Source organism: Pan troglodytes, chromosome 4 (genome assembly GCF_028858775.2).
Source record: "Pan troglodytes isolate AG18354 chromosome 4, NHGRI_mPanTro3-v2.0_pri, whole genome shotgun sequence".
NCBI classification, from domain to species: domain Eukaryota; kingdom Metazoa; phylum Chordata; class Mammalia; order Primates; family Hominidae; genus Pan; species Pan troglodytes.
Window position 1 is genome coordinate 20,234,563 of NC_072402.2, and position 9,489 is coordinate 20,244,051.

The following is a 9,489-nucleotide window of genomic DNA, read 5'->3' on the forward strand; positions in this document are numbered from 1 at the left end:
GTATTGGGGGAAAAAAACGGAACATGGAGTTCTCTACCCTGGGCCTGAGTTCCAGTTGTGACATTCACCTACCTTTGACCCAGGGCAATTTGCCTAAACCCCTAGATCTTCTTTCTTTCATCCCTGGTAATGTAGGATAATGCCTGTGAAGTTTAAACACTGTCACATTGACCATGAGGGACAATCATAAAGCAACAGCGATTGTCATGTGTGTCCCTACAAATCCACTTTTTGGGGGCTGTTTGCCTTCAGAGATGAAATTTCTGGCGGTTCCCAGAATTCCTCAGAGACAGCTACTTTTAAATAAGTCCTGTATTCACTTTTAGCAAGGGCCTCATTTCAGTAACTCACAAGTCCAGTCATGTAACAGCCACAGTTCTGAAATACATTTAGAATTGAATATTCTCCCCTCGTCCAGCTTAGGCCTGCTTTAGTCTGGAAGCCAAGTGCTTTTTGCCATCCTCCCCACTCCTCCCACCACCCAGCATTTCCCAGGATGAAAGGGTGGGAAGGTAGGGAGGAGAGACAAGGAGCATGAGAGGGCTGATTGAATGACAGCTTTGAAGTCCTTGGCCTTGGTTTCCTTTGGGCATTGTCAAAGCCCACCCTGGTTGCCTCGGGCTCCTCTGACCTCTCCTATGGCTGGCCCTTGCAGTGGCCTTCAGCATCTGCCTCCAATAGCATACTGCCGTCACTTCAGGCAAGAAGCTAGTAAGCTTACTGCCCATTTAAAAATGATCATACCAACATGCCAACTCGAGGTGTCCCATCTGGTCGCTCACCCACACTCCCACCCCAGTCATAGACCAATCAGCACTTTTGGGCTGGTATCCGTGAGTGTAGTGACTTCCAAATGCATCCTTGACTCTGCTAGACCTTTATTTTCAGGCACAAGTCACATACCAGCCCTGTGTGTCCCCCAAGCTTGAGGTGTCACAAATTACTTTTTCTAAGTACTCTTTATGAAGCTGTTCTCTTTAGCCTTGTGGCAAGAGGGAAGCTCACTGTCAACCCTCTATAGAAACCCTGATTTCTAACATGGGCTGACTTTTCTACCTCCACCCCTTACACCAGTGAGGAGCCAGAAGTGAAGGGAGAAAAACTGGCTTTTTTTTTTTTTACTACTCCTCTCTGTGAGTCCTGCAATATAGGGTTCAGAATCTGAGTTACACTACAGTGTGGAAGTTGTGGATGTAGATGGCACATCTTGTGACTTCAACCAAAGCTGTCAGCAAGTCCTGCATGAAACCCTCTTATATATATTTGTGAGTTCCTCAGTCATAGAAGCCGTGCATATTTGTTCCGCAAATATTTACATAGACTTTGTGCTAGGTGGTGGGAATACACCATTGAACGAGAGAAATGCAAATGACACAACTTGATTCCAGTTGTGGTAAATGCTCCAAAATAAAAGGTTGGCTGTGAGAATTAATAATAAGGGGACGTGGCACAGTGAGGCAGTGGGGTCAGGCTTCCCCAAGAGGTGGCTAAAGCTAATATTTGTTGAGGGGAGAGCTCCATAAAGAGCATGGTAGACAGGCCCCAAGGTAAGACGGACTTTAGGCTCACTGAATGTATGTGTATCCAAATCACTTCTCATTAACAAAAGCTATTTAGGGCCTTGCTTTTTTGTTGCTGAACTTGTTCTTTCAATGGCTTGTTTGCCTTTACTACCCATTGCTGGGGAGATGAAGCCCAGACATGATTCCCTCCTCAGGTCTAGGCATGTCAGGTTAGTGCTTTATCAGTGGTGTTTTGGTATTTGAGGTTCTTATCTGTGAGCGTCTCTTGTTGCTAATTAGTTCTGAGGAGAGTTTCCAAAACAGAGAGATTGCATTTTAGTGGCCAGTGGACCTCAAACCGGCCCACGGGATTTCACATGGGAAAGTTTGAGCTGGGGAGGAACCATGACTGCCTTCCCCAGCGCCCTCCGTCTTCCTGGAGGCCAGAGGCTGGTGCACAGTGAGTGCAGAGAGCCGAGACTGGCTGGCCCCTCCCTTGTGGAGGTTTCTGGGGTTATAGCCCCATCACTGTGGGGCTCTCAGAGGCAGTTTCTCTGAGAAGAGGAGAAATAACATCTGTACTGTTAAAATTGCCCATGAGCTCTGTCTGTTGTCAGCAGCAGGCAAACCATGTGTGTGGCGTGACTCTAACGAGGTTATTGGTGGGCAAGCAGGAAACTGAAACAAGGGGGCTGGGAGAAAGATGCCCGAGGGTCAGAGAAACTGAAAAGAAGCCCTTTTGGGAATGAAAAATGAGCAAAAGTAAGGAAGCGCAGTAAGTATTTTCTTACCAGACCACTTGACAATCAATGCTTTATGCCTTTTTTTTTTTTGAGACGGAGTCTCGCTCTGTCTCTCCCCAGGCTGGAGTGCAATGGCGCGATCTCCGCTCACTGCAAGCTCCGCCTTCGGGGTTCAGGCCGTTCTCCTGCCTCAGCCTCCCGAGTAGCTGGGACTACAGGCGCCCACAACCACGCTCGGCTAATTTTTTGTATTTTTAGTAGAGACGGGGTTTCACCGTGTTAGCCAGGATGGTCTCGATTTCCTGACCTTGTGATCCGCCCACCTCGGCCTCCCACAGTACTGGGATTACAGGCGTGAGCCACCGCGCCCGGCCTCTTTATGCCTTTTACAAATGTTTCCAGGCGTTCTCAATGGGCCCTTCTTTTAAACTATTTTTAGCATGAGGTGGGATAAACCACCAAGAAGAAACAGGCCAGGAAAGGTCCATCGGTATCAGCGCTAGACAAGAATGCAGGTCGTGGCCGGGCGTGGAAGCTTAGGCCTGTAATCCCAGCAGTTTGGGAGGCCAAGGCGGGCGGATTGCCTGAGGTCAGGAGTTCGAGACCAGCCTGGCCAAGCTGGTGAAACCCTCTCTCTACTAAAAATACAAAAATGAGCCGGGCATGGTGGCGGGCGCTTGTGATCTTAGCTACTCAGGAGGCTAGGGCAGGAGAATCACTTCATCTCGGGAGGCAGAGGATGCAGTGAGCCAAGATCACGCCATTGCACTCCAGCCTGGGTGACAGAGTGAGACGGTGTCTCAAAAAAAAAAAAAAAAAAAAAAAAAACACAGGTCTTATCTCCCCCACTGTACCCACCTCCTGTCAGCCTGCCTTAAGAGCTCATCCTCTCAGGCTTGGTGCTGAGACCCAAAATTGGCCTGGTAACTGGAGGGACCCAGTAAGGTCTCCTCACAGCCCAGTCATGTTCTGCCTCCTTGAAAGTTTTTCTCCCAAGAGTATTGATGTAAACCCCTTTTTACAGGAGGTAACATTTCCATTGCCCTGCTCTGCTCTGGGCCAGGCATTCCTCACTGCCTCAGCTTCTTCAACCAGGTAAACACCTCAATCTGCTATGAAAATGCCTCCCTTCCTGCTAACATTACCCTTGAGTTGAGACCATTCCACAGATAACTTGACAGCCCTCAGGGCCACCACCCACTATTGTAACCACCCCTCCTCCTGTATTCTGCCTGGAGGTGGGATGCAATGCATCATGGCCAGACTCAGTTTCCACCTATTGGTGCAACGTATGGTAATTGCTGTTTGCATTCAGCTCAGAACAAAAGGAAATCTGTTCTACACCCTTGTTCTGATCTGTACTGACACTGATAAGGACAGCCTAACAACAGCCATGCTTACCCATTGTTTGTCAGAGCACCAGTTCTCAGAGGGTATCCTCTGACCTCCGGCAGCAACAGCAGCACCTGGGAACCTGTTAGAAATATAAATTGTCAGGCTCTGCCCAAAACCTGCTTAATTGAAAACTCATGGGGTAGGACCCAGCAATCAGTGCTTTAACGAGTGCTCTAGGTGATTCTTACTTGAGGCTGTTTGTGTGCTCCACCATCTAGTTCATTAGAATCACCTGGGGAGTTTTTTTTAACCACACCATTGCCCAGGCCCCGACCTAGACCAAGTGAACCAGAATCTGTTGCGGTGAGGCCTAGGCAGAGGGTGTTTGTAAAATTCACCAGGTGATTCAAATGAATGGTGAAAAGTGAGGATCAGCTTCCTAGGTAAGACTGGCATCTCCCAAATAACTGCAGGGGAATGTAGGCATTACCCAAAAAGAGTTCTGTAGCCTTTGTAGCATTTGAAAAATGCTAGATTTAATAGTTAACACTTTATTTATTTATTCAGAGACAGAGTCTCACTCAGTCGCCCAGGCTGGAGTGCAGTGGCGTAATATTGGCTCACTGCAACCTCTGCCTCCCAGGTTCATACCATTCTGCTGCCTCAGCCTCCCAACTAGCTGGGATACAGGTGCCCATCACCACGCCCAGCTAATTTTTTGTATTTTTTTGTAGAGACGGGGTTTCACCATGTTAGCCAGGATGGTCTCGATCTCCTGACCTCATGATCCGCCTGCCTCGGCCTCCCAAAGTGCTGCGATTACAGGCGTGAGCCACCGTGCCCAGCCAACACTTTTATTTTTATGAAGGACTTTTATACACCTTTAATATGCTGAAATGTTCTCCAAGAGGGCATAGAGACCACAGTGTGCCCATTTTTATCAGAGTCTCTTAGAATCAATTTTCCAAGGAACACAGATTTTGGAAGTGCTACTTAAGGTTTTATGCTAAAAGCTATTTCTACAGCAAGTCAGGTCCCCAGAATGCCATGCACCTGTGCTCTACTTCACTGCCTCTTTTGTTTTTGTTGTTGGTGGTTTTTTTGTTTGTTTGAGACAGAGTCTCCCTCTTGCCCAGGCTGGAGTGCAGTGGCACAATATCTCGGCTCACTGCAACCTCCATCTCCCGGGTTCAAGCAAGTCTCCTCCCTCAGCCTCCTGAGTAGCTGGGACTACAGGTGCCCCCCACCAAGCCCAGCTAATTTTTGTATTTTTAGTAGATATGGGGTTTCACCATGTTGGCCAGGCTGGTCTTAAACTCCTGACCTCAACTGATCCACCCACCTCAGCCTCCCAAAGTGCTGGGATTACAGGTGTGAGCCACCGCACCCAGCCTAGTTCCCTGCCTCTTAAGCCATCTCTTTATCAGAGCTAAGGCCCCTGTAAGTAATGGTGATATGAGAAACATCCCTGTTTGATTGTACAGTTGCTCTCAACAACTCTGTTATCCAGCATCCTTTATAAAATTATATAATAAAGTTTTCTTAGAGTTTATGCTGGGGAAAATGTATATCTCTCTGGGTGAACCAGTGTACCTCCTTAAATTAGATAATGAGAACTTTGGTGTCCGCTGTGTTGTCTTGTGTCAGAAACTAAATATTGAGTTTTGTTCCCGATTACAATTGATTAGTTTGAGTATATTTTTACCTCCCCACAACTGTAGTCAGTGGTGTCATTTCATCTCTTTTAATAGTTTCATGACTTAGCAATATTTATCACCATCTATTTAATCCCTTTTAGAAGATTAGAGAAGATAGCTTTGGTATAATCTTTAAAATGAAAAAATAGAGAGGTTGGTACTACTGCAAATCTCTTTCTAAAAACTCCTTGCACTATCTGTACACAGAAGAGTTACGCAAGTGCAAAGAAAAACTCCAAAACTGCCATTGTTCCAACTGTTACCTCCTGTAAAATCTAAGATAAAAATCTGAAATTTGTAATGGCCATATATTTTAAAAGATTATATAGTATTTCTGGAAATGTGACTATTTTACCTATTTAGTCTCATGAGTATTCTTCATAAATACCTAATCATCCCAGAAATTCTGCAAGAGTGAACTGAATGTCCTAAACAATACTTTTCAAATGTACACCTATTACTGTCTAAAAAAATCTCCCCCAGAATTTAGCAGCTTAAAACAACAAGCATTTATTATCTCACACAGTTTCTAGGAGCAGCTTAGTTGGATGGTTTGAGTTCAGGATCTCATACAAGGTTGCAACCAAGCTATTGACTGGGATGGCAGTTGTCTCAAGGCTTGACAGGGGCTGGGGAATCCACTTCAAGCTCACTTACATGGTTGTTGGCACTGGTCGTTTGACTGAAGCCCTCTGTTCCTCACCATGTGCAGCTTTCCACAGGCTGCCTGAGTGTCCTGACACATGGCAGCTGGCTTCTCCCAAAGTGAGCGTTGAAAGAGAGAGAACACAAGTGATCGCACTTAAGATGGAAGCCACCATCTTTTACAACCTAATTTCAGAAGTGCAGATTCTGCTGTTAAGTAACATTTCTCTTCACAGCTTCCCTTTAGCAATACTTCCTTTAGGATAGGGCCACAGCCCTAAACTTATGAGTTTTTGTAAAAACTAGCATTGGGATTCTTCTTATTTCTGAGAAGTTTTCTATTTATCAGCTGTTGAGTGTTAGCTGATTTCCAGCTGAATGAGATATAGAGTCTATGATGCTATTAGTCAAGGTTTTGCCTCTGCCAGCCTGTCCCAGGCAGAAGCATCTGATGTAAAAACATAAAGGAGAGAAAAAAATGTGAGAGAAGACAGGACTAATAAATAATCAACTCTTATGATTGTGATGGTTTGCCTCCAGAATCCCCATTCATTCATTAAAACCAATAGTTATGGCACATTTCCCATGTGACACCATTCTAGGTACTGAGCATAACACAGTAAACAAAACAAAGTCCTGCCCTCAAGGGGCTAACAGTTTGTGAATGTCAGAGCCAAGCATTCCCAGGAGAAGAATACAGAGAAAGCAAACATTTTCTTTAACAAACACTTTTATAGTTCTCGCTGTACGTCTGGCACTGCTGCAAGCACTTTGAAAATAATTAAGTCAGCTACTCCTCATAATAACCTACAAATGTTATCCCCATTGTATGGCTGGGCCACAGAAAGGTTGAGTACTTTCTTAGGGCCACACAGCTATTAATAGCTAGTAAGTCACAGAGCTGGACTTTGAACCCAGGCAGTCTGGCTACAGAGTCCATGTTCTTCACCACCCTAGGCTAAAAGTGTTGTTCTCTGATTTTTGAGTAATCACTGGTGCCAGTTGTAAATTAATCCACAAATAGTAAATTTTGATCACTAAGTACTGGTGTGGAAATTGACCAGTGACCTAAGGTTATAAGTTCCTTTTTTCAGAAATTAGCCGGGCGTGGTGGCTAGCCGGGCACGGTGGCTCATGCCTATAATCCCAGCACTTTGGGAGGCCAAGAAGGGCAGATCACTTGAAGTCAGGAGTTTGAGATCAGCCTGGCCAACATGGCAAAACCCCATCTCTATTAAAAATACAAAAATAAGCTGGATGTGGTGGTGCGTGCCCCTAATCCCAGATATTCAGGAGGCTGAGGCATGAAAATCGCTTGAACCTGGGAGGTGGAGGTTGCAGTGAACTGAGATCACACCACTGCACTCTAGCCTGGCGACAGAGCAAGACTGTCCAAAAAAAAAAAAAAAAGGAAAGGAAGGGGAAGGGGAAAGGGAGGAAAGGAAAGGGAAGGAAAGGAAAGGAGAAAGAAAGAAGAAAGGAAGAAGGAAGGAGAAAAGTTTCATGTAGCCTGTGTCTTTTCACTGCATGGGAAATCAGTGTCCCCAGAAGAGTATTCCAAGCGTGTCCTGAGACAACCAACAGGAGAGGAGAATCCAAAGCTCTGTCAGGCATCAAGTCCAAATGATGAGGTAGAGATGGAAACCAGAAACCAAGCAATGACATTGGAGGCCCATCTGGTCCGGAGCATGACAGGATGAAGCAGGATGAACGGGTCAAGGCAAGAGGTTCAGGCTGGAGGCTGTGGACAGCAGGTCCTGGATGGTACCCAAGAAGTGCTGCCAGGATGGGAATAGAATCTAAAGGACACTCGTGAGCAAATCAGTTTCATCAGATTATCATCCTAACTCACTGACCATGACTGTTATGATGATCCGGTAACAAACAAAAATGTGTCATCTTTTTCTCAATCTGTTGTAAAAAGTCATTTCTGCTCTGGTTTTTTTCTTTTCTTTTTGTTTAGAGACAAGGTCTTGCTCTGTCACCCAGGCTGGAGTGTAGTGGCATGATAATAGCTAACTGCAGCTTCAAACTCCTAGGCTCAGGGGATCCTCCCAAGTAGCTAGGACTGCAGGCATGCCATTTTGCTTCACTTAGTTCATTCAAAAAACACTTATTGGGAAGAGAATAGATGTAAAATGGTATGTAAGATGCTGCTTAATATATAAAAATGAATAAGACTTGAGACCTACTTTCAAGAAACATATGGTATAACTAACATTGGTAAGAAGAGAAATCTATAACTATAATAAGATGCATTAAATGAGGTCAATGAACGATCACCGTTATTATGACAGTGATGATGATGGTGAAAGGAGCTATAAAGAGTGAAATGAGTGTAATCACATTCAGATGAAGGGATGGTAAAATCAAAAGGAAAAAGAAGAAATCATGGGCAACATTTATCCTAAGTAATGAGATAGGGTGGTGTAATGGCAAGACATGGGCTCACCTCTCAGATCGTACAATTTCCATGTGCCTCAGTGTAACCACTGAGTTCTTTGAACTTTAGAGTTTTTTTCTTTTTCTTTGGAAAATTAGCGAATACTACTAACCTACTGTAAGGATCAAGTGGAATAATGCATGTCAAGTTCCCTGCACAATGCCTGGCTCATAGTAGCTGTTTTGTAAATGTTTATTTTCCTTCCAAATTAAGTCTACTTGCGTAACATGCTTCATTCCTTAATTGCCATTATCTGTTGTATTAACTATCTAACATATATAAAGACTTTTTAAAAAACAAATGTTCTGACTGGGAGCGGTGGCTCACACTTGTAATTCCAGCACTTTGGGAGGCCGAGGCAGGCAGATCACTTGAGGTCAGGAGTTCACGACCAGCCTGGGCAACGCAGTGAAACCCCATCTCTACTAAAGATACAAACATTAGCTAGGTTTGTTGGCTCAAGCCTGTAATCCCAGCTACTCGAGAGGCTGAGACATGAGAATCGCTTGAACCCGGGAGGTGGAGTGCGGTGAGCTGAGATCGCACCAGTGTGCTCCAGCCTGAGTGATAGCATGAGGCTCAATGTCAAAAAAAAAAAAAAAAGTTCTTACCTCTTGTTAAGTATATCTGTTATGTAATTGATTGTATAACTTTTAGCTGTATCATTGCTTTTGTTCTATTAACCTTATGTCTAAAAAGCAAATGATGTACACTGTACTTTCCTGGCCAAAAAAAACCCCACAAAAAACAAATAAGAGAACCATTGTGAAAGTGGTTTTCAAACTATCAAGTGTAGGAAATGGTATTATCATAATGTGTACCTTATCTTATGTTCCCTCATTTAGAAAGAAATCCCTGCCCTCTACCCTTTGAGTGGGAGACACCTTTAGCAGATTTGAACTGGGTTTTTACCCTGGCGTGTCTTTAGGCAAGTTTTGTAGTGACTGCAGACTATTTCTTTGGAATATTTAGGGTCTGCTTGAGGCTGGCTTGGAACTTGGCCCGTGCTTTCCATAGAGGTGCAACACTGTACATGTAAAAAGAAAATAGATCAGAATCTCCTGTAGCTGTGCTGTCTCGTTCCTCAGCTAAAGGTCATTCTTAATCCTTCTATAGCTCCCAGA